The sequence below is a fragment of the Lynx rufus genome, unplaced genomic scaffold (assembly GCF_022079265.1).
Source record: "Lynx rufus isolate CCGP_SWC_20201006 ecotype Redwood Valley unplaced genomic scaffold, mLynRuf1.p SCAF_15, whole genome shotgun sequence".
Taxonomy (NCBI): domain Eukaryota; kingdom Metazoa; phylum Chordata; class Mammalia; order Carnivora; family Felidae; genus Lynx; species Lynx rufus.
Genome location: NW_025814829.1, coordinates 52,061,321 through 52,088,210, shown reverse-complemented (window position 1 = coordinate 52,088,210; position 26,890 = coordinate 52,061,321). Strand labels below are relative to the sequence as shown.

The window sequence follows — 26,890 nt, the reverse complement described above, 5'->3', positions numbered from 1 at the left end:
TGCCTTTCGCGCGCCTGGGCGTGAGGGGCATCTCAGGAAAGCCTCCACTCCTGTATGCTTAAGGTTCTCCATCCAGAAGAGGTGGGCGCTGATTCCTCAAACAGCCTCGGGTCTGACAGCTGAGGACACAAGTCCCCGCCACCCACCCACCCCCCAGCAGGTAAACACTCGGAAACGCGAAGTGTCCGTGCAGAAGCCTGATTCTCAGTTGCTCTTAGCTCGCCCATGCACAGGTTGCCGGGAAGGCAGGGGGGCAGGTGTCCCGAGGCTCGCCACCCTGCCCTACCGCACCCTGCGGGCCACCTTGGGCTCCTTGACCTGCTTCCTCGAGGAATTTCCCAGGTCGTAAATCTGCCCCCTCGCCTCCTCCCTCACCTGTCCCTTGCAGACGTGTGTGTCATCCCAGTTTTGGTCTCCCCGGGTGCGTCCTGACCAGAACTGTGCTAAGATCGGGACCTTCCCTCCCTGGCCAGCCGGCCTCTGACCCGGGTCCATGCCCCAGCCCCACTTTGGCAGGGAGCAGAGCGGGTCAGACGCAAGAGATGGGGGAAATACAACACAGGGGAAAGAAAGAGACAGAGGTAAGAACCCAGAAGGGCAGCAGGTGAAGGGGAGAGAGGAGGAAGAGGAAAAGTGCTTCAGCCCATGCACAGGGCGGAAAGGAACGCCGAGGGGGAGCCCAGGACGGCAGCGGGACGCAGAGGACGGGGCTGAGGACCAAAAGGAAAGATGATCTCCGGGAAGAGGCCACTGCAGAAACCTGCACTTGTCCTGGCCTGGTGCGCAGCAAATTTCAGTGCGAATAAAAATCAACTGGGCTGCTTACTGAAATACAGATCCCCGGGGCGCCTGGGTGGCTCAGTCGGGTAAGCGTCCGACTTCGGCTCAGGTCATGATCTCACGGCTTGTGAGTTCGAGCCCCACGTTGGGCTCTGCGCTGGCAGCTCAGAGCCTGGAGCCTGCTTCGGATTCTGTCTCTGTCTCTCTCTGCCCCTCCCCCACTTGCACTCTGTCTCTCTCTCTCTCTGTCTCTCTGAAAAATAAATTAAAAAATAAATAAAATAAAATACAGATTCCTGGCCCCTATTCCAGACTTCTGATTTCTTAGGTCCGAACGGGTCCTGGAAATTCGCTGATCTTTGGCAAGCAGTCCGGAGGCTTCTGATGAAGGCGCTGAGGAACGCTGTCCCTAGAACACCCTGTGGCACACCAAACTCGGAGGCGGTCACCCTCAGGATCTGACACTGTAGATGCTCGACTTTGGAGCCCAGCTGATGCACCATGAAAGCAAATCTGGACCCCAGTGACGGGCTGGTTCTGCCCTCCGGCCACCTGCAGAAGTCTGGGAGGCTGGCAGATGCTTCCTGAATACAGGATTCTCATCTGTGGTGTGGAAGGTCAGGTCAGATGATCTCTAAGGATTCTTTCATCTGGAAGAATCCTTCTGGTTTCCTGGGAAGTGATGCCCCGCCAGGTCTAGCTAGTTGGATTCTGTATTCAGAGACCAAAAGCTTGCCCCCAATTCCTCGTTCATCTAGCTTTAAGTGTGGGGCAATAGTTGTCTGTTTCAAGACAGATTTTGAGAACCAATTTTGTGCTCTATGACCTGCTTTAAAGTTGATGCCACTGTGGTAAATGATGTGTGTGATGTTTTATTCACGTCTTTCCATCTGAGTATTTCTAATTCTTTGCAAGGGAGATTACTTGCGTTGTAAGGAATTTGTAAAGCATAGAAGTCAGGATCAAGGCGTCAGCGGGTTTGGTTTCTTCTAAGGACTCTTTTCTTGGCTTGCAGTGGCCGCCTGCTGGCTGTGTCCTCACTGGAACCTTCCTCTGTGCCGCATCCCTGGTGTCCCTGTGTGCGCACATTTCCTCTTATAAGGACACCAGTCATATTGGGCTAAGCCCACCCCAACAGCCTCAATTTTATTTAAGCATTTCTTTAAAGGCCTTATCACCAAGTAAAAGCACATTCTGAGGGATTGGGGGTGGGGGGAGGGTTAGGGCTCTAGCATATGCATTCGGGGTGGGACACAGTTCAGCCCAAAGCAGCAGGTCTGTGCCACAGGCCTGCAGAGTGGGGCAGGTGCCTGACCCAAAGCCAGACAACCGATGGGCTGACCGGCGGGTCAACAGCCGGCTTTATATGAAAACTACCCAGCGAGGGACAAAGAAAAAAAATCATACTCCTTCTTGAAAATTTAAAGTGGAACACAGAAAGAAAAGCTGGCAGTTGGACACAGGAAGCAATGCTGAACTGTTCTTGTCCAGGGGCGCCTGGGTGGCTCAGTCAGTTAAGTGTCCGACTTCAGCTCAGGTCACGATCTCGCGGTTCGTGGGTTCGAGCCCCGCGTCGGGGTCTGTGCTGACGGCTCAGAGCCTGGAGCCTGCTTTGGATTCTGTGTCTCCCCCTCTCTCTGCCCCTCCCCTGCTCACGCTCTCTGTCTCTCAATAATAAATACACGTTGAAAAAAAATTTTTTTTAATTGAGTTGTTCTTGTCCACGTGCAGTGTCTCCTGTGTCATGTATGCTCGCCCTGATGCTTAACACAGTGTTCAATACGAACTTGTTGAGTCTGGTTTGGAATGAGATGGAATTTTCCCGTGGTGTTACATTTCCAAGCGCTTTGTTTCTTCAGGGGATACCAGGCACCCGCTCCCTCTCTTGAACACCTAGTTTCTTGCTCCTAGTTTGCTCGAAATGAATGGTCTCCCACATCGACCTTGGAAAACGGCTTCTAGTTGGAGGCAATGGGAACGAGAGGGGGTAAGAAACAATGTTGACCTCTCCCACGGGGAGGCGCAAACTCCATCCAGTGTTCTGGGGACTGCTGCTGCGGCACAAACTACCCCAAACTGACGACAAAATGAGACAAAAACATTATGTGCACGTGTTCTGTGGGGGAGGAGTTCAGAAAGGGTCAGCTTGCCGCCGTGCTACAATGTCTGGGCTCTGCTGGGAAGACATGAAGTTCAGGGTTGCTTGACATTAGGAGGTGGGAAGCCTGCAGAGGCTCTCGACTCACGTGTCTGGTGGTCGATGCTGGCTGTTGGCAGGGCTCTCAGCTGGAACACCGACACCTGGCCTTGCTATGTGGCTGCTCGGACTTCAGTGCAAGGCGCCTGGGCTTTAAGAGCGAGCATCCCAAGAGAACCAGACAGGATGCTGTATCAGCATTTATGATCTAGTCTCGCTTTTGCTGTGGGTCAGGCGTCAGGCCGAACTCAAGGAAAGGGAACAGAGACCCTGCCCCTCCAAGGGAGAGGTATCGAGACTGCATTGTAGGAAAGCAGAAACGTCGTCGTGGCCATCTTTCGAAAATACAGCCACCACGGCTCACCCTCAGGCCACAATACTTCACAGCCTTCCCACCTGCAAAATAAACTCAACCCCTCCCTCGAGACCAACAAGCCCCATCCCACCATGACACCCGGTCAAAGCAGTAAAGTCAGGTTCAGGTGTGCAGAGTGATTCAGGGACGGCGGCTGAGCCCCACTCCTCTGGTCTACATGCCAGCGACCAGCCCCCCACTCTGGTGGGGCCTCACAGCTGTGGACCCACAAGCGAACGAGAGACACACAGTGCCACGGGTCCGTAAGTGATGCTGAAATCGGGCTGCCAGTTCTTGACTAGGGCTCAGCTCTGCCGCTTTGTTCGCTGGCCCTTTGTTCTCTACCCTCTGAGGTCTCTTCCCTTTGCCTGAGTCTGGCCTGAGTTTGCAGCTGAGTGCTTTTCTCAGCCAGCTCCCCGTCTGCACGACTTGAGAGGCTCACAGATCTCCTTTCATTTCGTACTGTTTTCTTCTCATTTCGTCCAAGCCAATACCATTCTTTTAAAAACTTTGTGAACTTTTGGGGTATTGATCCGTACGGCACTCCATTAGGCAAAAAGCCGTGGCCACAAACCTCTCAGAGGTTAGGGCAAGATGAAGATTTTTGGAACCGTCAATAGTAAACAGAGAGAGAGGCAAGATTCTAAGAGCCTCTCTGCCATGAGTGTGATAAATCTTGGAAGAGCGGTGAGGTGGGAGAGCTGAGCCCACGGGTCCGCTCAAAGTCAAAAGCCACAGGGAGGCTGGAAGGGTACCTGTACCAGCAGCGGCAGGGTCAAACCCGCCCTGGAGGAAAGCTTCCCCGAGTTAGGCCACGGGACCCTTCCATCATGAAGCTCAAGTAATGAACTAAGGAAGATGACCAAGCACACAGAAGTCACGCCACTGGTGAGGGTGGACTTAGACACCCAAGAATTGCAAATGCCGGAGTGGCCGGATGAAGAAAATAGACTCATTAGGGAAGAGATAGCTCATGAAATGTTGGCTGTAATCACAAAGATGAGCATAAAAGGAGCCTCCGGCGGTGGATTGCTGATGCATTAAACATGGGGGAAGAAAGGACCTCCGAATGGAAGAATCTGAGGGACGTCAACTGAACTAATCAAAATGGCCGGCATCGATAATGGGACTCTGGCATCTTGTGCCTCCTGATGTGACTGATGTGCTAAGAAGAATATGACATATGCAACATTCTCTCCACAAGGAGGTTTAATCTGAAGCCAGGCATGAGGCGATAATTAGATTAATCCAAACCGAGGGACACTTGGGGCTCCCGGGTGGCTCAGTCAGTTAAGCATCCGACTTTGGCTCAGGTCATGATCTCATGGTTCGTGAGTTCAAGCCCCGCATTGGGCTCACTGCTGTCAGCACGGAGCCCGCTTCCGATCCTTTGTCCCCATCTCTCTCTCTCGGAAATGAAATAAAACATGAAAAAAATGAAAAAAAATAAACAAATGGAGGGGCACTTTACAAAACAGCTGGCTTGAATTCTTCAAAAATGTCAAAATGATACGAGAATTTTTTTTTAAAGGCTCAGGGACGGTCTAGATTAAAAAGAATAGGACGGCTAATATATTGAATAATTCTTGATTCTATCCTGGATTGAAACAATGATTAGAACATTTCAAAATATTGTTGGGACACATGGGGACATTTGAACTTGGTCTATATATTAGATAATATCACGATTCGATGTTAGATTTCCTGAGCGTGACATTTATACTGCTGTCTAGGATAATGTCTTTGTGCTTAGAAGACACGTGTTAAGACATTAGAGATAATAACAATTGAATTCTCTGTGGAAATGACTTTCAAATGGCTTGCCAAAAAAATTTTTATGTGAACACGCACACGTGTGGAAGAAAAGGCATAGAGCAAATGTGGCAAAATGGTAGCCATCGACAAATCTAGGTAAAGAGGAAATGCATCTTCGTTCCACTATTCTTTCAACTTTGCTGCAAGTTTGGATTTTTTTTTTAAATAAGAGGAAAATATTACCAGCTATAAAGAGTGAGTGGCACGTACCGTGTTAACTATTCGTACTAACACTTGCACATACGTTCTGGGGCCTTCCTTTCTGCAGGCCAAAGCGAAGCTTCTTACAACCCACTTTAGGCGAGGTGCACTGAGACGAGGGAACTTTCTCAAGGTCACACCACAGAAGTGTTCATTAAAGTGTCCGGTAAGCCGAAGCCAGAAAGCCAAAATTTCGGACACCCTTCGCCCACTTTCCAGAACTTTCCCACTCAGATGAAAAAAAAAAAATCTCCTTCACCTTGACTCCATGGAAAAACCCAAATAAAGGATTCTGTCCCTTTTTGCATTTGGCGGTGGGTGTGACCTGTCGCACAGATTAAAAGGTAGATTCGGGAAGAGAAGCTACAAAAAAAATGAAAATTTTTCAAAACGAGATCAGGTGTGCTCGGGTGGTGGGCTTCAGGTTGACATTGATGTTCTCTGGCGTTTTCCTTTAACTCCTTTGATGTTTGGCCAGGGGGAGAGCGAGAAGGGGGATTAGCACTGCTATGAATAACTGCCCTCAACCAACAGTTTAGGGAGTCACCGGAACAGAACCACCGCTCGGACTTCAGTGTCTCTCGGCTACACGTTCTCCTTCCCCTCGTTAACCCCGGGTGTCACCGTGTCCTACAGATGCCAGCCATCTGGCGCCTCTGGGCCGCTGGCCAGCTCAGGTCCTTTGGACCCAACCTCAAGCCCGCAGCAAAGTCTCAGTGTGACTTAGGAGTGTGGAGGAGCGGGGACCAGGAGGTCGTGGAACAAATTTGGTCTGTGGCACCAAATACACCCCCACACTGGCTTCCCGTACTCAGGGCTCCGGCGTGGGCTTTTCTCTTGTTTCTTTTAGAGGCGACCACCTTCAAGTGCTTTTGCAACTAATGGCATATGTGTGATTTCACGTGTAACGCGTTCAACAGCAGTTTTAGAAATCTGTTCAGTTTTCCGGTCGGCTTAAAATAACACCTTGTTGTGGAAGAGATACTGACTGTCCTAGGACACCGAGTCTCGAATGTTCTGAGCTTCTGTAACTCCAGGGTCTTGTCAGACGCAAATCGTGGAGAGCAGAGGGTTGCCTGGGACATTCACAAGACTCCCCGCCAGGGAAAACTACAGCCCGAGGACAGTGCTCCTGGCCGTCTAATAGAGGACCTAGAAAGGCGGACTGGTAGAGAAATCTCCGGCTGGTAGGAGATCATGGGATTTCTGTGTGGCCAACACAGAGACACATACACCGGGGAGACGGTAGTTCTCTTTCTGCTTCTCTCTCGGGAAGACACGTGAGGTACAAAAATGACAGTAGAGAATGGGCTGGCATACTCATTGTTTATGTAACAGTTGTTCTGAATTACTTAGGTTATTCCCAAAATATAAGGTAGAGATAAATCCTGGAGCACGCACTAAAGAAATACAACCATCTAGGTCAAATGCCCTCTGTCACTAATTTACTAGTTTAACTACAACTCGGCCAATCAGATCTTCTAATCCCGAGTTGAGCACCGACTCTAAATGCCATCATGCAGAAGTCATGCAGACCTGATGGGACACAGAAGCTAGCGGTGGCTTTGCCGTGAGTGTCACAAAGCCTTTGACGAGCTGGTGACAGATACGTTAGCTCTTTTGCTATTTGTTTTAATCAGACTTAATAGACTCTGGAACTGTCAGTATCGGGAAAAGTCCCTTATGGTTTCCTGTAGAGGAAAAGCAAGGAACCTGGTGGTTCAGGCAGGCAGCACACGACCCTGCCCTCTGTCCCACCAACGAGAAAGAGATTACTTGCGGTAACCGAATGTGCGTCTCATTTTTCCTCCGACATCCCCAGACTGCCAGCCAGTTCAGTAACATCTAGCCCCTACCAGGTACCTTGAAGGGTCTTTGCTCTTTTGAGTTTGTTGACATTTCATTTAACTTGACCATCAGCTAGTGTTCCAATAAAATTTTAAGGTAGAGAAAATGAATTCCCCACCGAGATTTAATTCTTCTGTTTTCTTCCTAAGATTCTCTGACTATCAGCAGATATTAAGGAATAGAGTAGTAGGTGTCCCGTGGGTGATTCTGGCCAAGCAACTCCCAATTTTGGCGTCCCAACAACCGGAGTTCGTAAGTAGTGTCTAGCCAGGAGTTTCTCTACTACCAAGCAGATTGGATTTCAAAACGTTGTGAATCGATCCATTTGTTCCTAAGTCTATAGCGAGGCTGCATAGGAACCAATGTGCAAGGTACAATCTAGGACAGGGATATGCAGATTCCTGGGTTCAAATCCCAACCCTACCATTTACTACCTGTAACCTGGCTATGTAATCCCTCTGTGCCTAGTTTTCTCATCTTTAAGATGGGGGGAGGGAATGATACCTCCTCGATGCGAGAGTTCAACTCATTCATACACTTGGAACAGGACACATAAAAAGTGTTCTATCATTGTCCACGCTAGCAGCTGGCTTTAACGACTTAAATTTCCCCCCAGAACTATAGACATTGATGGCATCGCTTCCAACCCTTCTGTATCACTTCGACTCTCTTAAAAACACGTTTTTATCTTCTCTGGTGTTCGCTGCGTATATAACTTAACAGAGACGAGGTCTTCAACAACTTTTCATAAATGTCTCTAAGTTAGGATCCTGGTATCTGGACAACAAAGGTGTCTTTTCAATAAAGCTGAATGCCTGTAATATTAAAGTGGTATTCCATACTCTAGCTTTTTAGCTCATTCTTTTTGTTTTACAAAGAAGGGCAAAACCCAGGAAACACACCTTCAGCCCTAAATGATGGCAAAGCTAAAATAGCCACAGGTGATGGCTACCAACACCTGATGGTGGGGCCAGAGCGGATGTGCCTTAGCCCCGTTGCGTAGCTTTGCATCCACGAAAATGAATACATTGAAAGATCAGATATGGAGGATGTCCTAAACTAAAATAAAAAGTTGGAAAGCACATACTCTAAAAAAAAAACCTGCCACCTCTGTGCATTGCCAGTGCCCAGAGGAGTGCATGGGGTGAACAGGTGTGCAGGGAATGGGTGTTGTTGAAACAGTGAATGACAAGGACTTGGGTAAACACCCTCTGTGTATTATCCCCAATACTTAAAGCAAAAAGGGTAGGATTATTGTCTACACTCTACAGAAACCAAAACTCAGACTGGTGGAATAACCCACCCCCGTGGTAGAACCATAACACCCAGCTCTCCGGCTCTAATGCCTTCCTTTCCCATGGTGCCATGCTGCGGGATGGGTTGGAATTCATCTCAAGGTCATGCTGAGTACCAGAGGTAGACTGCCAGATTCGGTTACAGAGAGACCCGGAGGGCACAGCCTCTTCTGCTTTCCAGTGGGTTTCCTTCTTAGAGGATGGCTTTTTCATTTTCCTGAGTTTAAAAGAAATAGATCCTCATTGAAAATTTTCAGGCAATTCAGGAGCGCCTGGGCGGCTCAGTCAGTTAAGCCTCCGACTCCTGATTTCGGCTCAGGTCATCATCTCACGGTGGTGAGAGCGGTCAGATCGAGCCCCTGCCTAGCTCAGCGTGGGGCAAGGAGCCTGCCCATCTTGCTCTCTCTCTCAAAAAAGTTTTTTTTCAGGCAATTCAGAAAGACATTTTTTAAGTTTATTTTGAGAGAGAGAGAGAGAGAGACATAGAGAGAGAGAATCCCAAGCAGGTGCCTCACCATTGGTGCAGAGCTGTATTTGGAGCTCGAACTCACAAACCATGAGGTCAGGACCTGAGCCGACATCTAGAGTCAGGCACTTAACCAACTGAGCCACCCAGGTGCCCAACATTGAATTGAATTTTATTTGAGAGAGAGAGCCTGCACGAATGGAGGAGAGGGGTAGCAGGAGAGAGAGAGAGAGAGAGAGAGTCTTGAGCAGACTTGATGCTCAGTGTGAGCCCCACGCAGTTCTCAGTCCCACAACCCTGGGATCATGACCCGAGCAGAAATCAAGAGTCAGACCCTAAACCCACTGGGCCACCCAGGCACCTCCAGAAAGACATTTTTTTAAATTTCTTTTTAATGTTTATTTCCGAGAGAGAGACAGAGTACGAGCAGAGAAGGGACAGAGAGAGGGAGACAGAGAACCCGAAGCAGGCTCCACGCTGTCAATGCAAAACCCGAGGTGAGGCTCAAACCCACAAACTGTGAGATCGTGACCCGAGCCGAAGTCGGACACTAAACCGACTGAGCCACCCAGGCGCCCCTAGGAGCACACTTTTAAAACATGCGAATGTCCTCTAATCCCGCCGCGTGGAGTTAATATTGTGCTGTATAACCTTCCAGGCGTTTTCCCTGTGAGTGACTGTGTATACTTTGTGGGTTCACAAGGCGGGACCTCTTTTGAAAGCCTGAGGCTGCACCCCGCAGACCTGCCTACATCTGTCCGAAGAACACAACAAAAGTTCACACGTGCTTTCCGGCACTCCCAACCTCACTGTCCTTTTATAATGTCACAAGAAGATCGCCATCCCCTACCACCACCCCTGCCTCGGGACAGGTTAGGTGTTTCCACTGCAATAAAATGACCTGTACACTTTGGGCATGGGGGAATGTTCTCTATTTAAAAATTGACGTACACGATTCTTACTCCGGCTTACTCTCCGCCCCCCGCCCCCGTGGCGGATTAAAGGCACCTGCTATACAGGCGTAGTGTAAAATTATGGCCGTGGGGATCTATGTAGGGCTTAACTAGGTGTGGGGCTTTTCTAGTATGCAGCACAGATCGAATCAGTCTTTGGATGCATAAAGTAAATTGTGATTTTGGTTTTTTACCTGGCTGAAATATGTATGTTTATTGTTTTCCCCTGGCTGTCCTCTGTAATTACAGCGTTTTTGGGGCGCCTGGGTGGCGCAGTCGGTTAAGCGTCCGACTTCAGCCAGGTCACGATCTCGCGGTCCGGGAGTTCGAGCCCCGCGTCAGGCTCTGGGCTGATGGCTCAGAGCCTGGAGCCTGTTTCTGATTCTGTGTCTCCCTCTCTCTCTGCCCCTCCCCCGTTCATGCTCTGTCTCTCTCTGTCCCAAAAATAAATAAACGTTGAATTACAGCGTTTTTATGGAACCACAGCAGGTGGCCCTTATTCATGTGATTCACGCCCACGGAGGGATGGTAAAGCCTGGTCCCAGAAGCCGGCCCGGCCTTAGCAAGAAGGTGCTGTGGGGGCTGCACGTCAGGCCGAGACAAACAAAGGGCGGGCTACCTGCTGGACAGCATCTGATGTCCAAAAGGTGGGAGATTTACGATCTCAAGTTCTGGGCCAGACTGCCTAGGTTTCCGTCCGCGATTCACTCCTCACTAGCTGGTATGAAATGGGGATGGTGATAGCACAGTGTGATGGCGAATGTTAAATAGGCCAATAAGTCAAGAACTTGCAGCGGTAGCCGGGTGTGGCCAACATTCAGCCGCTGTTGGGTGGGATGATGGTGCTAATTTTCCTCACCTCGTGCCCTACTCCCTGGCGTCATCGGGAACACAAGGAGCACATGCCCGCAGTTCTTTATTTCCATTGCATTGTTTAATCCTGACAACAGCTCTGGAAATATCCTTAACGTACTCCTAACCCCTCTTTCAGATAAGAAAGCTGGGATTCAGAGAGATCAAACTTGTTTAGCATCCCAACACCTAGAGAGTCCTTTCCGTAGAGTAAAAAGAAAGGGAGCACTTATGTTTTTTCGAGCGCCTCACTTCCTATGTGCTCACCTAACACACGGAAAGCCACTAAATTCCGTCCAAATATGGCACCCAGCGCTGGTGAGGGTGTGCAGAAACATTCTCTCCGGCACAGCTTCTGTCAAAAAACAGGTGATGTCTCTGCCCTTCACCCCAAGAGCTTCAACAGAAGGGATTTCCCACACACATAACCATTGGAACAAACACTATGCCAAGATAAAAGTACCATGATAGTCATGACCACATTGTAACGCCGAAGTGTGATACCAAAAGAAAAGTCTCTCCGTACGGAACTAGGCAAAGCCTGGTCTACGAATAAAGAGGTATCACGTCACTTTTCTTTATTTTATTTATTTTTTAATTTCAATGTCTTATTTAAGTTCTAGCCCGTCAGCATATATGGTAAAATCAGTTTCACTGTAGAATTTAGTGATTCATCACCTACACGTAATACCCAGCGCTCCTCGTAACAAGTTCCCTCCTTAACATCCATCATCCATTTAGCCCATCCCCACCCTCCTCCCTCCGTCAACATTCAGTTTGTTCTCTGTTGTCTCTTATGGTTTGTTTCCCTCTCTCTTTTTTTCCTTCCCCTATGTATATCTGTTTTGTTTCTTCAATTCCACGTACGAGGGAAATCCTATGGTATTTGTCTTTCTCTGACCCAGTTTGCTTAGCACAATACCCTCTAGCTCCATTCACGTCATGGCCAGTAACAAGATTTCATTCTTTTTGATGGCTGAGTAATATTCCAGTGTGTGTGTGTGTGTGTGTGTGTGTGTGTGTCTGTATACATTTATCAATTGATGGACATTTGGGCTCTCTCCATAGTTTGGCTATTGTTGATAATGCTGCTATAAACTTCGGGGTGCAGGTGCCCTTTCAAATCTGTGTTTTTGTATCCTTTGGGTAAATACCTACTAGTGCAATTCCTGGGTCATAGGGTAGTTCTATTTTTAACTTTTTGAGGAACCTCCATACTGTTCTCCAGAGTGGCCGCACCAGGTTGCATTCCCACCAACAGTGTAAGAGGGTTCCCCTTTCCCTGCATCCTCGCCAACATGTGTTGTTTCCTGCGTTGTTCGTTTCAGCCAGAGATACTGTATAGCTTTGAAAAGAATGCAACAGACAGATAGAGAAGGTATCCAAGATAATGTGTCTTCAGTGTCATTATAATTGTGTATCAGCTCTAAGTTCAAAGAACAGAAATGTCCGTATGGACAGAAGCAGCCAAGGGTCACTTCTGAGAGAACATGAGAGGTGATTTGGGTCTCAAATATGAAATGGAATTATTTTGGCCGGGCTGGCGAAAAGAAGAAAGTCTGTTAGAGTTGAAAACCCATGGACCAGGGAATAATGTTGTGTAGTGAAGAGACACCTGGTTTTAGAGTTCAAACCCCTGGCTTTGGAGTGGCCTCAGGCAGGGCCTCCTAGAAAATATGGTAGGCTGTACATGGAAACATCCAGATTGGCAGAGAAAAGGGGATACATCCCCAGGAGACTACAGACTGGCCTACTGGGAGGAGAGATTTCTTTTGAAGTCTCAAGTTCCTTACCTCTGAATCTGGCTAATGAACACCAAATTGTTTCATTGTGACTGACAAATTAGGACTGTTGGACTGAATTGAAGAGAGCTAGGACAGGAGATCGGGTTCCCATCAGACAATTCTTGTTTCAGACAATTGCTTGTTATAGACAATTTCTTGTTTCTTTCTTAGAGACATGGTTTTTCAACGACCTGGGCTCACATCATTATATGGACATAAATGGTGGAAAGGACTAAGAATCAAGAGCTATTTTAACAGATAGTTGAACATATTTGTCAAAGCCAATGATTTTTATTCATTTCTATTTGTTTATATATGTGTGTGTGTGTGTATGTGTGTGTGTATACACATATATATACACATACACGTATTTTTTAAATTTTACAAGGTGACTAATTTTCAAGAAGTGAACTCAGTGATTGGCCTACATGTCCTCAGAAAGTCCCACTGCTTCTCCAATTATCTCATCTGTATTGGGGTCCCATGTGAAACATCATTTGAAAGATCATGGCTGAAACAATAAAAATTAAAAGGCACAGCTTGAGATGCTAGCTAATACAGATCCTCCTTGACTTATGAGAGGGTTACCTCCTGACAAAACCATCGTAAATTTAAAATATCCTGAGTCAAAAATGCATTTCATCCACCTAGACATCATAGCTTAGCCTAGCCCACCTTATGCGTACTCGGGATACTTAACGTTAGCCTACGGTTGGGCAAAATCATCTAACACAAAGCCGGTTTTATAAAAAAGTGCCGCGTGCAATTGACTGAACAGTGAACTGAACGTGCACAACAGAACAGTCGTAGGAGTATAGAACAGTTGTGCGCCAGTTGCTGGTGACCGGGAGCCACAGCCCGTTGCCACTGCCCAGCATCGGGAGAGAGTATTGTTGACGTATTGCTAGCCCTGGAAAAGATCCAAGTGCAAAACTCGAAATACAGCCTCTACTGAATACATATTGTGTTCACACCAACGTAAAGCTGAAAAGCTGTAAGTCGAACCATCATACGTCAGGGGCCGTCTGTAATCCCTAGGCCAGGGTCCCCTACCTGGAGCAGGTAAAAACAGTGAATGGCAGCATCTGGTGTCGCGTGGGTCATTTAAGGCTCCAAAAGAGCTTTTCCTCCCAGATGGAACTGAGATTGAAGAAACAGGGCACCCTTACAACTAACCAAGTTACTGATAAACGTATTTATTAGTAAAGAACTTTCTAAGTACAAAATTGCACTAAGACGCATAAATGCCTTCACTAAAATGCATAAAAACCCACATCTAGGAAAGTAGCTTGGAGAACGAACAGAGACAGCACTGGGAAGAGAATGGACTCTGGCAGGCCACTATGTCACAAGCCATGGGACCTCAGACCAATTACGATAGCATTCGGATGCCGAGTTTTCTCAACCACAAGACACAGAAAATAATGCCCATTTCATGGGTCCGCCGTAAGCCTTTGCCATAATCTATTTATAGCGCCTGACGCAGAGTAGGTTTCAAAAAATAGTGGTCATTATTAGCCAAGTCGCTTCACTCCGAGCGTGGCTTCCTTGACTACACAAGGAAGCCAGTGATTCCTACTAGGAGAATAGATATGAAAAGGATTTCTGAGCTTTAAAGTTCTCTAAAGAGTTAAGATTATTATCAATAATTGGGACATCAACATATAAAGCATTAACTAATACAGAGTTAAATAAAAATGAGGGACTTCTATCTCAAAATATGGTAGGCTGGTAACATGTAAACCTTCCCATCAAAGCCACATAAAATGCTGGGTCATATATATCAATGCTCTCAAATCTATAGCTGACCTTGCATGTAAATAAGGAAACTCCCCCAGAGAGTGGCTGAAGATAAGGCTGTTCCGGGGTCAACTTTTGTTCTCTTTGTCCAAGGCAAAACCACATGGGAACAGGAGACGACGATCTCTTGGGCCACACAAGGTGGAGTGATGATGAATCCAAGACTCCTGCATAAATCCAGGAACATTGAAATTCTACGCTCAGTGGAGAAGAACAAGAAAAAAAATCTACGTACCAACAGAGGAGGCATAAAACAATACTTGCACATATCATCTAGGGTTCTTTGGGGGAGAAAAGATCTCCTCTGAGAATTCATAACCCCAACCTCATGTGGATTTGGGACTCATGTTTACCCTGTCTGTATCGTCTCAGAAACTCCAAAAGAGAAAGTGAACATAAAATGGCCCCACGTGGATGGCAAACTCAAGCTCGAAGCAGATGCTAAAAGAAACCATATCTGGAGGGACAGTTATTCAACGCAGACCTCCCGGGAATCCCACAGATGAAGCTAAGCTGAGCATAAACTTGAAAGTGAAAAGTATAAGGAGCAGAGAAAGTAAGGCAAGCGTCAGAAAAAAGTGAAAAGAGCTCAGCTAGGTGCCTCAGAATGGAGATAACACAGTTGTTGGTCACAAAATTTATAAAAATAAAGTAGGAGGTGGGCCGCTTTAGTCAGAGTGTGAGGGAAGCTTCCCCAAGGGAGGTGACGACGAGGCTGCCGTCTGAAGGCTGAAAACAAGTCAACGGTCGGCCCATCTGGAAGCCGGACCACGAGAGGAAAAGCCTTCCTGCTGGACCAAACCTGGATCTGTGTGAGGAAGGGCACCAAGGCCAGAACGGCTGGAGCAGGGTCCCGGGGGGCGTGGGCAGGGACGTGAGGTCACGGAGAGGCAGGGACAGCTCACGTGGGCCCTGTAGGCCATGCCAATGAGTCTGTATTTTATTCTTCATGCGATTGACAGCCACGGGTGTGTTTTTAAGCAGTGAATGGTGGGGCTGGACTGGAATCTGGGGAAGACCTTTCAGCCGCTCTGGAAAGGCTAGATTCCAGACGGACCCAAAGAAGAAGCAGGATCCCAGTTTCAACCTGCATCGCAGCGACCCAGCAGAGATGGCGAAAGCCGGGTCAGGGTGGCCGTGGCGATGGGAGAAGCGGACACACCTGGGACACAGCCCGACTGGACACTGGGGGAGAGATGACGGCTCCCAGGGGAGCGGCTAATGGGGGAGGCCGAGGGATCCTGAAAGGGCGATGAAGAGGAGTAGCCGATGTTTAGGGGAAAAACCCGTGAGTGCATTTACAGGAAGCAAAGGAAGCCAGTTTATCAAGGGGGACCACCGTGTGGGAAGCCGCCACAAGGTCAAATAAAATAAGGACAGAATAGTGGTCACTGCATAGGGCAGGATGGAAGGTGCTGGCGACCTTGACCTGCGCAGTGGCAGTACCAAGGAGGGGGACAAAAAAACCCCAAACGTTTATGGCTAGCGCATGAGATTGGAATTTAACGGAAAACAGTTGGCATTGTGATGGCCGTGACCTTGCTCAGAGGAGAGAGAAAGACAGAGAGCAGTTGTAGGAACCAGAAGGGGGCTGGGGGGGGGGGGGGTGGGCAGCCGCATACACTGTGAGAAACTAAGGCAGAGGAAATGGGTGCGGACGAAGGTGGGGACAGGGGCACTCCTGTCTGATGCTATGTGGGTGGCCGTGGACTCCTGTGTCTCCAAGGCCAGGGTGCACAGCTGAACCCCACCGGACCGGTTTCTCCTCTCCAGGCTGCACCCCCCACCCCGGTTCAGCTACCCACTTAATCAGTGACTGCCCTTTGTGACCAAGTCAGATAAAAATGGCCAAGGATGCCGCAAGCAAGACAGCCGCAAGTCAGGTACTGGTCCGGGCGCTCGAGAACAACCCCGCCCTCCCAGACTCGCTGAGGGATTCGCTGCAGGGAGGGGGGGGAACGGGAAGGGCCTGCAGGGCGGTGTGCCTGGAGGGGTGGGCGACAGGAGGCCAGCCCAGCGGGGCAGGGCAGCAGGACCGAAGGGAAGGGTGAGGGGTGAAACCTCAGGGAGGACACAGGGGTGGGGCGGGGGGGGGGGGGCGGCCATTTTCAGGAAATGAGAGCTCTGTATGAACCACGGCAGGGTTTTGAGGGGAGGAATGCTGGGATCCGTTCACCAGGTTGGGGCCTGGCGGGAGACCGAGAACTGTGAAACTCTCAGGGGTCAGGGTGACACCCAAGTGCAAATGTCCGGGCCCTCCTGAGGGTGCTCCGCAGAGCCACCAGGGCGACCTCGAGCGCCCTAAATTTAAGGCGAATTCAATCCAGGCACTTCCCCATTTGAAAACCGGGGTGCTTCCTGCTATGGGTGAGTCCGGATCCTGTAGTGAGAGGCACAGAGCGCCTCCCAGTCTGGCCCGGGCCTCCTTGTGCGGCCTCCCCGGCGGCCTCGCCCCGCGTCCTCCCTCACGTGCCGTCCTGCTGCCTGGGTGCCGGGCTTTAAATACTAACGGCATCCCCAGTCCGCAGCGGGTCTAACCCTTCTGAGAAGTCTCCCTGCCCCCCACCCCCACCCCCAGGTCCCTTCCAGGCAGCACCGACCTCTTTCTTCCCAGGGCCAGGCTCTGTAGTGGACCGACCAGGGGCCTCAGAATCAGAATTAGTTGGGGGCACCTGAGTCACTTTGTCAGCTGAGCGTCGAACTTCAGCTCAGGTAGCGATCTCTCGGTTCGTGGGTTCAAGCCCCGCGTCGGGCTCTGTGCTGACAGCTCAGAGCCTGGACCCTGCTTCGGATTCCGTGTCTCCCTCTCTGTCTGCCCCTCCTTCGCTCATGCTCTGGCTCGCTCTCTCTCTCTCTCTCTCTCTCTCTCTCTCTCAAAAACAAATAAACATTAAAAAAAAAAAAGAATCAGAATGAGTTAAAAGCTAAGCACTGGGCATGTTGTTTCAACTCAGCTTCTCACGAAGGTCATGGGGCCTGTTTGATCAAATTCGTGCCAAGATTAAATAAGATAACATGAGTAACCAGGAAACAGAGGACCAGGCACACAGTAGGTCTTAAAACAGTGTTCCCCTGCAGACCTCAAGCCCCTGTGGGGCACATGATACGTTTATGTCCTATTTATATTACAGATGTCCCATCACTGGCTGGTCCCTGGCCCACAAAAGGCGCTTGATAGACGTTGACCTGAATGTCCTGCCCCTGCCTTCCAGAACCCTGTGTGCAGCAGCCGTGTCCAGGGTAAGACGGGGATTCTAAAGTGGCCCGCGGGGCCCCTATCACAGCAGTCACTTCCCCTCAGCGGCAGGGAGCCCTTACTGTGCGTCTCTAGGGAACATTCATCGGTCATCTCCACGAATATTTTCCTCATTGTTCTCTAGAACTTCTGTCACCGCCTGCCACCCTCACTGCCTGCTCAGCTGTCCTCCCACTGCTCGGCCTTGTTTGTTCTGTCTGCCTCCACCATTTCTCACCACCCGCCACATGACTCTTCCTCACGGACCCCGAGCTCGGGATTCACCGCTGTCCACAGGCCTCACCAGGGCAACCGGGGCCCTCGGGGTGGCTAAACACCCCTCCAACTGGCACCCTGCCCTCGGCTCCCTGTGAGCCCAGCACTGCTCCGAAGGAGACGCACGGCACTGAGAACCTTCCAGAACATTCACGCTGCCAGCGACCTACAACCAGCCACGCGTGGGTCGAGCCGGTGGTGATCTTCCAAATACGGCGTGAGCGTGCGTGCTTAACCCTAGGGCGTTGGCAGATTTGTAGCGCGGGTCCAGAAGAAGGTATTTTGACCCATTTTTTTCAACCTCTTCTGGGATCAGATGAGGCAGCCCCCAGTGCGGAGGATGGAGCGCGGTCTCTGGACTCCCACGGACACACGTTTGGGTCCCACCGCAGCATCTCCTCGTGGTGTCTTACCTGCTCCGTAAGTTCTAACACCTCCGTTTCCTCATTTGTAAACTGAGGTCACAAGCGCCTATCCCACAGGGCTAGTACTCGGTGACATTTGTATCTGTCACCTGTGAGGGCATAATAAATCAGCCCCAAACTCGGTGACTTAAGACAGCAACAGTTGTTCGTTAGCGCTCACGGGTTGTGTGGGTCAGGAACTTGAGAGTGGGCCAGCCGACCTAGAGTCTCTCGTGAGATCGCGGTCAGCTGCTGGCCTGAGCTGGGTTCCTTCCTCGCTCACACGCCAGGCACCAGCCTGGGCCGGGCCCCTCCGGGGTCACCGGCTTTCTTCCACGATGGATCAGGAGTCCCAAGGGAGAAAGAGGTATCGGCTCGACTAGCCTGGCCCCGACGGTCACACAGCATCACTTCCACCGCCTTCTAGTTGAGAGAAGCACGTCACTACTGGGCGCCTGGGTGGCTCAGCCGGTTGAGCCTCCGACTCTCGGCTGGTGCAGCTCGAGCCGCGATCTTCCGGTTGGTGATCTCAAGGCCCTGCCTGCTCGGGATTCTCCCTCTCCCTCTCCCTCTCTCTCTCCGCCCCTCCCCTGCTCGCGTGCTCTGTTTCTCTCTCTCAAAAATAAGTAAATGAACTTAAAGAGACGCACACCACCACCAATGCCAGCCCAGAATGGAGGGAAATGAATTAGACCCCCTCCTTTTCGGGAAGGAGTGTCGAGAACTTGCCGACATGCTTCAAGAGCCCCGCGGCACGTGGGATGCCCGCTCGTCCGTGAGCAGTGGCACTGGTTTTTGGACTGATGACTTAAAAACATAAAACCGAAGACTGTCTCTGCCCCACCCTTCTCGTCCTCACCCCACGAAGACATCCGTCCTGTGAGGAGGTAAAGTCACTTGTCCAGCGCGGCAAGAGTTAAAAGGAAGAATGAGAAGAAAATGCAGAAATAGGAATTGTCGACACGTATTCATTGCTGGTTCCACACCAAGCCCCGGGTTAGGTGATTTATCGACATCATCTCTGTGAATCCTCAGAACGACCCCCTGGGTTTCCATCGCTGGCCTCTTCTATGATAAGGAGGAGAAGGCTACGGCCCACCGATGTTGCCGGAATTGTCCGGGGCCCCACGGCCGGTAAAGGCACAGCAGGGGCGGGGCCCAGCTCGACTGAGCCCCGGACCTGCGTGTCCCACGCCGTGCCCCCTGCCTAGACAGTGTCAGCTGAGATCAGCAGCCGAGAGGCTTTAGCTTAAGTGTTGCCTCCCCTGGTGGCTATAATTTGAGAAGTAAGGTATCTGAAGGACCAGGTGGAGTAGAACCCGAGAATTTAAGAGGTTCTTGGACCCAGGAGGAGAGAGGCCAGGCTGTTGCTGATGGAGAGAGAGAGGGCAGAGGCTATAGAGGCCCCGCACAGCCAGCCAGGGAGCAGGGGGCTGGCGCGGAGGGCCCGCGGACGGTCCCTAACGAGAGTACCTCGCACCGCGCTGGGCCAGCTCAGCTACCTCAGCGGTGCCCCCCAAACGCCTCTCGCCAGGAGAAATTCAGGGGCTTCCCTACTTTTCCTCCACGACGTGGAAACCACTCCCTGTGAGGACGGGCATCCTGAAAAATGTGCTGGGGTAGTTGAACAGGAAGAGGCCACCGAGGAGGGATGGAGATTCAGTCCTCCCGGCCCAGCCCTGGGGGACGGGCTAAGGAGACGGAGCTCATCCGGGCCACCAGAGCCTCGCCTGGCCGCGACCAGAGGCCCAGGCCCGAGAAGTCCTCGCACGGTCAAGATCCCGTGTCCTGGAGCAGCACCTCGCGTGGCCAGCCACCCTCCGTCCACACCGCGCCCCCTCCGGCAGCTTCTACCTGGAGCTGGGCTCTGTTGCTGGGGCTCCAGGATCCTGCCCCGGGTGCTGCTCCCCATTCCTGCCGTCCGAACTCTCTACGGCTCGGTGGCCCCCAGAGCACTTTCTCCCTCCCTCCTACTTATGGCCTTCAAAGCATCCCTCACTCAGTCTCTTCAAAGTCAGCCATTCCGAACACGCGTGCCACACTCGGCTCTCGGCACCGGGGATCCTGCAGGGGACAAGAGGGGCCAAGTCCCCGACTTCCCTGAGCTGAGGTTCTGGGAGCCTTCACAAAAAGAGGGTTCAGACTTGACCACAAAGGTACCTCCCAGGGTTGCGGGGGGGGGGGGGGTGCACGCAGAAGAACCTACCCGTTTGCCCTCGTGCATCAAATTGAAACTGCAGCCTGCCACGGTGGATGACACGCGGTGGGCATGAGACACTGTCCCCAGCGGCGTTGAGCAATGGCTTGGGGCAAGTCGCTTGGCTCTCAGCTGCGATGACTCAGGAGTCACCTCTGCAGCCTGGGAATTCACCTCCACAGACCTTATCTGAGGCAGGAATGTGGTCTGTGCTCGGCTGCTGTCCCCACCACCTGCCTGGGTTTTCCAGGCTGAGGAAGAGAGGGAGAGAAAGTTGCTACATCTCCCCAGAGTACTTCCTCCTGCTCGGACCTCCTCCACGTTTGCAACGATAACAACAGCAATAAGCCCGTGAGCTGTCGCAAGTTCTGCCCACACACCTCCCTCGGGAGGTAGATGTCCTACCTGCTGGCATCACGTGGGGCACCTTGTATTATTACCTCGTGTGGGACATCCTCAGGGTGGGGGGAGCTAGATAATGTAACCGGTTAAGGCGGTAAAATGGGAGCTGTACTGGAAGAAAAATATACTGGAGGAAAGCAAATGAGAATTGCGCGTGAATTCCACAGTTAAAGACGCAGGAAATCAAATAAATGGCAGCTGGCTGGCCAGCAGCTTTAGGAGATAATCTTACAGGAGATGTACTTTCCCTCTCCTCTCCTCGGCCCTACTCTGGGGGCTGGCGACAAAAGCTCTGATGTGAGAGGCGCCTGGGTGGCTCGGCGGGTTAAGCGTCCGACTTCGATTCAGTTCACGATCTCACGGCTCACGAGTTCGAGCCCAGAGCTCAGACAGCGCAGAGTCCACTTTGGATACTTGTTCCCACTCCACCCCTCTTAGAAGCTCTGCTCTGAGACATATTCTCTGTGGGTGCCTTTGCTCCAGGAAGGAATACGTTGGGGCCAAGGAGGCAGCTTCATTCAGCCACTCGCGGGCCTTCATAACAGCAAACCCAGCCAGACGTGGCCCCGAGCGACAGGGACCAAGTATTCTCGCGCGCGGTAAGAGTTTCCAAAGCAGAGAAGTTCCAAGGTCACGTAAATGAGCAGCTTAAAAATGTCGTCACGGGCCCAGGTGCTCTCCATGTTTTCTCTCCACCATCCCCAGCTCGTAGGCATTTGTTCTCGTGCTGTCCAGATGGCCACCTCAGTTGCAAGCTTCGGATACTCAACTGGCACAAGGACACGGAGGCATCCCCGTTGACAACAAGAAAAACTTAACCTGGAGGGTTCCCCTACCCTAGCAGATATCCCCTCACATCACACTGGACAGAACTGTGGCGCAGAATTACAGGCAAAAGGACCAGAAGTACTGTGACTAGATTCTCCCACCGCCTGGGGTTAGGTAGGTAGGGACCTGTCCTCCCCTGAGAGAATGCCGACCCACACCCGAAGCCAGTCCGTTCTGTCGGCAAGGCAGAATGTGGCTCGTGGCTGTCGGCAGGGAGGCACCCAGCAGTGCCAGTAACTCAGCACTCCCACCTTCCCTCAGCCCTGGCACGGATAACCCCATGGGAAAAGGGAGATGATTAATTGGGGAAAAATAAATGTCAGCTGGTTGTCCATTTCCGACCTGAGTTTCATTACGTTCTGTTTCTAATCACGTAATTTCTGCAACGCTTCATCAGGCAGGTCCAGCAGACAGCTTTCCAAACCCCACATGTTTTGTCAGCTTGGAAGAAAAGAACAAGCCAAGGTCAGCTGAAGCCTGACCTTTCCCTCCGAGCAGGTTATGGATGTGTCTACCTACTGAGGGCCTGTGTCATGTGTGTGTACCCAGAGTCATTTAGGAGAGGCGTCGGAAGCACAGTGCCGGAAAGCTGGGTCTCGTCACTCATCCCCTCTCTGGATGTGACACATCTCATTGCGCAGATAAATGACAAAAGAGCAGAGGAGGCGCTTGACCGAGGTCAGAGAGCCAGTGGCAAAGACAAGATGGCAGCCTCCTGGGATGCCGTCCACCTGTCTGCACAAAACCTCGGGGCTCCAGCTCGGGCCCACCTGACCAAAGAGCCGTCTCGCAATTCAATCAATACCTACAGATAACCAGAGTCCCATGGATACCACAGACCACAAAAATAAGATGGGACAAGATGGGATGATGGGAACGAGGGGTCTGGAGTGAGTTTCCTGAAGCACCGGCCTTCCTCAAAACGCACAGAAAGTGAGCATACCTCACCTTGGAGTTGAATAAAACTGGAGCGAGCTCATCTTCTGTAGCTTCTATGGATAACTTGCGGGACCCTGGAGGCAGAAGCAAAAAGAGCAGTTAGCGATACAGTTAAAAATAGATAGGATGCTCGACTGTTCCTGGTTCGCACAGGCTCCGAGAACTTCCTTTTGGAAGCTCTCTCCTTCTTCCTGTCAGACACGTTAAGATGCTCCCTTATCACACGTCAAAAACAACTGTACAACGTGGTAACAGTCGCATTGTGTTACAGTCGACTAACTGGAGGAAACATTGTGTTTTAATTTACTTAAATATGAATGTTCTTTTTTCCATATTGCAGTTTTGAGTTTACCCGTGTCCCGCATCTCAACCATTTTAAGAGACCCTTCGAAAGCTCCAAGCCCAAGGCTCTATGCCGTCAGCAGTGCGTGGTTAGAGTGAGAATCTATAGATGTGTCGATCACCTAATTCCTCACAGAGGGAGCCATGAGAGTTGGGTTGAGGAAGGGGACTATCACACCAGTCACCTACCTTAGCGCCTCGTCTAATAGGACCAGGTCACATCCGTGTAGTACTTTGTCCCTTTCCCAGATCTTCCGTGTACCTTATTTCGTTTCATTCTCTTCAACAGCCCCGTATATAGACGCTAAATCTGTTTTAGTGATAAGGGAGCTTGGATTCAAAGAGGTGAACTTGTTTAATATCACATGACTAGTAAGGAATTGCTTACTATATTCTAAGGAATTACTTATTGGTAAGTAAGTAATTCAAAGGAATTACGGAATGGTCTTAACACCCCAATACCTGTGCACCTTGGACCATGACTTCACTTCCTTGTTGACAACCAGCTCCTGAGTTTTCTCCTTCCTGACGGGGAAGGGGAAGAATTAGACAGCCCCACTTGTCTTAGAAGCATGGGACCCCAGCTGCTCTTGGTGGAACCCCATTCTGTCCAATAAAATAGAGCCCATCAGAAAGATCTCAACTGTCGTTAACACATTATTTCTCTTTGGTCTGATTTTCTCTATGGTGAGCACCAGAAGGGTTGGCATTGTAGGTGGTGTGGGAACCTGGAAGTAAGATCTGAGCCCTTTGGCCGACACCGCATTGGAGCGGGAAGCCTAAGGGAGAGAGGCTTCAGGTAGCCGCAGGTCTGCTACGCGATTATGGGAGATCCCCAACGTAAGCCAAAAAGCACCTTCTTCTGGGTGGCATCGTCAACATGCCACGATGGGAATGGTCGGAAACACAACAAGTCAACACTTTGACCCGAGACCTGACCCCCCAGGAAGAAGGAAGCAGTTTGAGAGTGCCGATTAAGAGAGCATTTGAGGCAATCAACCTGTCTTGTGTCACGGCTATGCTAACTCCTGAGAATTTAAGGCCTGTTGTCTGTGACCATGCCCCGGCACGAAACAAACGCCAGCACATGCCTGTGGAATGAAGCCCTAAATCACAGGGGAGGAAGGCAGGGCCTTCTCCCGTCCGTCAGTCCTGCCTCCAGATTCCACTATTACCCACTGATACTGGGAAAGTATTTGTGAGACAGCGGTGTTCTGGAACATACCATTGGCTTGTTTTTGTTTTGTTTTTTGTTTTTTGTTTTTTAACTAAAGGCAAGGCCAAAGCCTTAGGGGCCTCACACAGGATGGCTGGGATCTTTCTGACGGGCTCTATTTTATTGGACAAAATGGCATTCCACCAGGAGGGCCTGGGGCCTCTTGCTTCCGGGATAAGTGGGATCACCTAGTCGGAGTGAGACATCACTGGCTGGAGTTCATTGGGTCCAACTTGCTCATTTGAAAAGAGTAAGATCAAATGTCTCTCTCAAGGCGACAGGCCCAGACTCTGAACTCTAATGCGCCCGCCTACAACCTCAGAAGCACCCAAGTTTTCTCTACACGGGCTTTGCGCGGCCTTGTTCTTCTTCCTCTTCCGCGGTTGGTATGACGTTGGGGAAAGGCCTCCACCCCTACAAAGAAACTGAAAGCTTGGGAAAGGACCATGACAGCCAGGGTCCCCGGCGTTTGCACAAGTGTGATGCCAACAATACAAACATAGGATGGGCACGGACAGGCCATCCCCGTCGGCCGCTCTATTCCTGGGGTCCTGGAACAATCCCGTGGGGAGGAGAATCTCCATATTCTCGCTCACCTGTTTGCCTGGCCAAGCCTCGCTAATGGTTCACAAACTCTTCTGTGTCCTCAGCCCTTGGCCACTTTGCACGCAGCGTGATATGTCAGACAAAGGCCAGCGGGGAGGGTACCCACATCGTGGCTGATTGTTCGAATGCGCTCTTTCTGCCATCCCCAATATCCTACTGTTTAAAGTCCTTGAGGACAGGGAGCACTTCATACGTTTTTGCAGCCACCACGGCATCCTTCGTGGTGCTGGGCATGGAGTTAGAAGCTCAGTGAATACGTGTTTACTTTGAGTCACTCTGGCTGAGCCTCCAGAGGCCGGTTCAATGGAAGATGAGTCATAGCTGAAGGTTTCACAATTACTCCCGTCAGAACTTCCTTTGAAAACATTCTTCAAGTTCTCCTTTGAAGGCCATTTGAATATATTAATGGTGCTAATCCTGAGACGCTAACTCCCACACCGGACACAGTAGAATTCAGAGCAGGCACCACTCTTTCAAAAGCTCCGAGGTTTCAGAGGAAACCGAACACTCGTCCCTTCTTCCTTTTCAAGGACACGGTCCTCCCTTCACCCTGGAAGTGACGGCACCGAGTTTCTGAGACGGGGAGGAGGAGTTGTCCCTATGCGTTGTCCCCCCTGTACTTCTCACCTCACTTGGAATAAAATCCAAAGCCTTTCCTATGCTCCTGCTCACTTCTCCAATCTTACTTCCTGTTTCTCTATTTCCCCCACCCAGTCCCTGCCCCCCACCTCCATAGTCCAGCCACAGGACTTATCTTAATTTCTTAAACACACGGGTCTCTTCGAAGAAGTCTCCCTGCCTGGAAAGTTTTTCCAGGACTGATTCCACAGCCCTCAGGTCTTGTTCTGAATGTGACCTCCTTCCTTGACCACAGAAATATAGGAAGCTTGCCCCTCACCCTCTGTCTCCTTTGTATTATCTACGTTTTATCCTTGAAGCACTTACTCGGATTTGTAATTGAGTATTTTGTTGCCTTCTTGGCCTCCCTCAGGAGCCTGGAAACCCTTGAGAACACAGACCACGTTAATTTTGTTTCTGACTATGTCTCTAACGCCAGCACCGAGCTTGACTCCAGGGAGGACCTCAATAAACCCTTGTTGAATGAATGAATGAATACTTTAAGATAAATTTATCCCTTGCTCTCTGGCTCTCTGTCCTATTTTTTTTTTCTTTCTTTTTTTTTTTTTTAACCTCAGATCCCTCCTGGACGCCAAGAATCATTTTTTTTTTCCAATCAGGGGACTCTAAAACCTCGAGGGGTACAGATAACTTAGGTTGGGGGCGGGGAGGGAGGGAATTAATTCCTATCAGCAGAAGAAGGTATGAAATGTACCATGAATGAAGAAAAATGTACAGACCACAGATCAGGAGTCAGGGTGAGCTCAAGAGCCCCGTTTTTGGGGCAGAAATATGTCCTTACAACCTAAAGAAACTACTCGTTTTAGAGCTACCCGGGTCTTAGTAGGTGACAGATCATAACTTCTATCAAACGTAGGTCACGTGGGGAAACTGTGGGAAAACTGTTTCCTTCTCTACCCACAGAATACTTCTGTACTCCAAATGTATCGGGGCTTTTCCCCACAACCAAGCGTTTCTCCAACAGCAGCTGGGTGTCCTACAGCTAAACCTGATTCTGACACTATTTCCCTAGAGACAGCATCAGATCCCACAGGTGAAGGCCTCATTCCCATAGAACTGCTCCCCCTGCAGGTGCCGGTCTCGGGTCCCACGTTGTCCCTTGTACCCTGGCCAGCTATAAACCGGAGAGTCCCGTGACCCTCCCACCCCCGAGTCTGATCATTTGCTACAACGGCTGACAAGCGCTCAACACAAACAAGCAAACAAACAAACAAAACAGTTTACGATGACTCATTACAAAGGGTATCGAAAGATGGCTTGCATCTTCTGAGATGTGTAAACTGAGCACCAATTTACCCCTGCTTCCATTGTAGCTTTCCGTGGGATCCAAATTCAGGTGCCCCGGAACCACACGTCCTCAACAGACCTCAGCTCAGCTCGGTGCGTGTGGACGGAAGAAAGCTGGCTCAGCACGGTTTTCCCCGAGTGCTCCGTTTTCCATAGTACCGGGCACAACTATC

The 26,890-nt window shown here is 50.5% G+C and overlaps 1 long non-coding RNA gene across 3 annotated transcripts in view; it reads right to left on the bottom strand.

Annotated features, from left to right (window-relative positions):
* Nucleotides 1–20,971, bottom strand: part of LOC124510241 (uncharacterized) — an 86,230-nt gene extending 65,259 nt beyond the window's left edge. For all 3 annotated transcript variants that reach the window (XR_006961652.1, XR_006961653.1, XR_006961654.1), the window contains exons 1-2: nucleotides 20,468–20,971; nucleotides 20,116–20,325 (exon numbers count right to left, since the gene is read on the bottom strand). This is a non-coding gene — a long non-coding RNA (uncharacterized LOC124510241). The remainder of the gene's footprint in view (nucleotides 1–20,115; nucleotides 20,326–20,467) is intronic.
* Nucleotides 20,972–26,890: the final 5,919 nt, after the last annotated feature.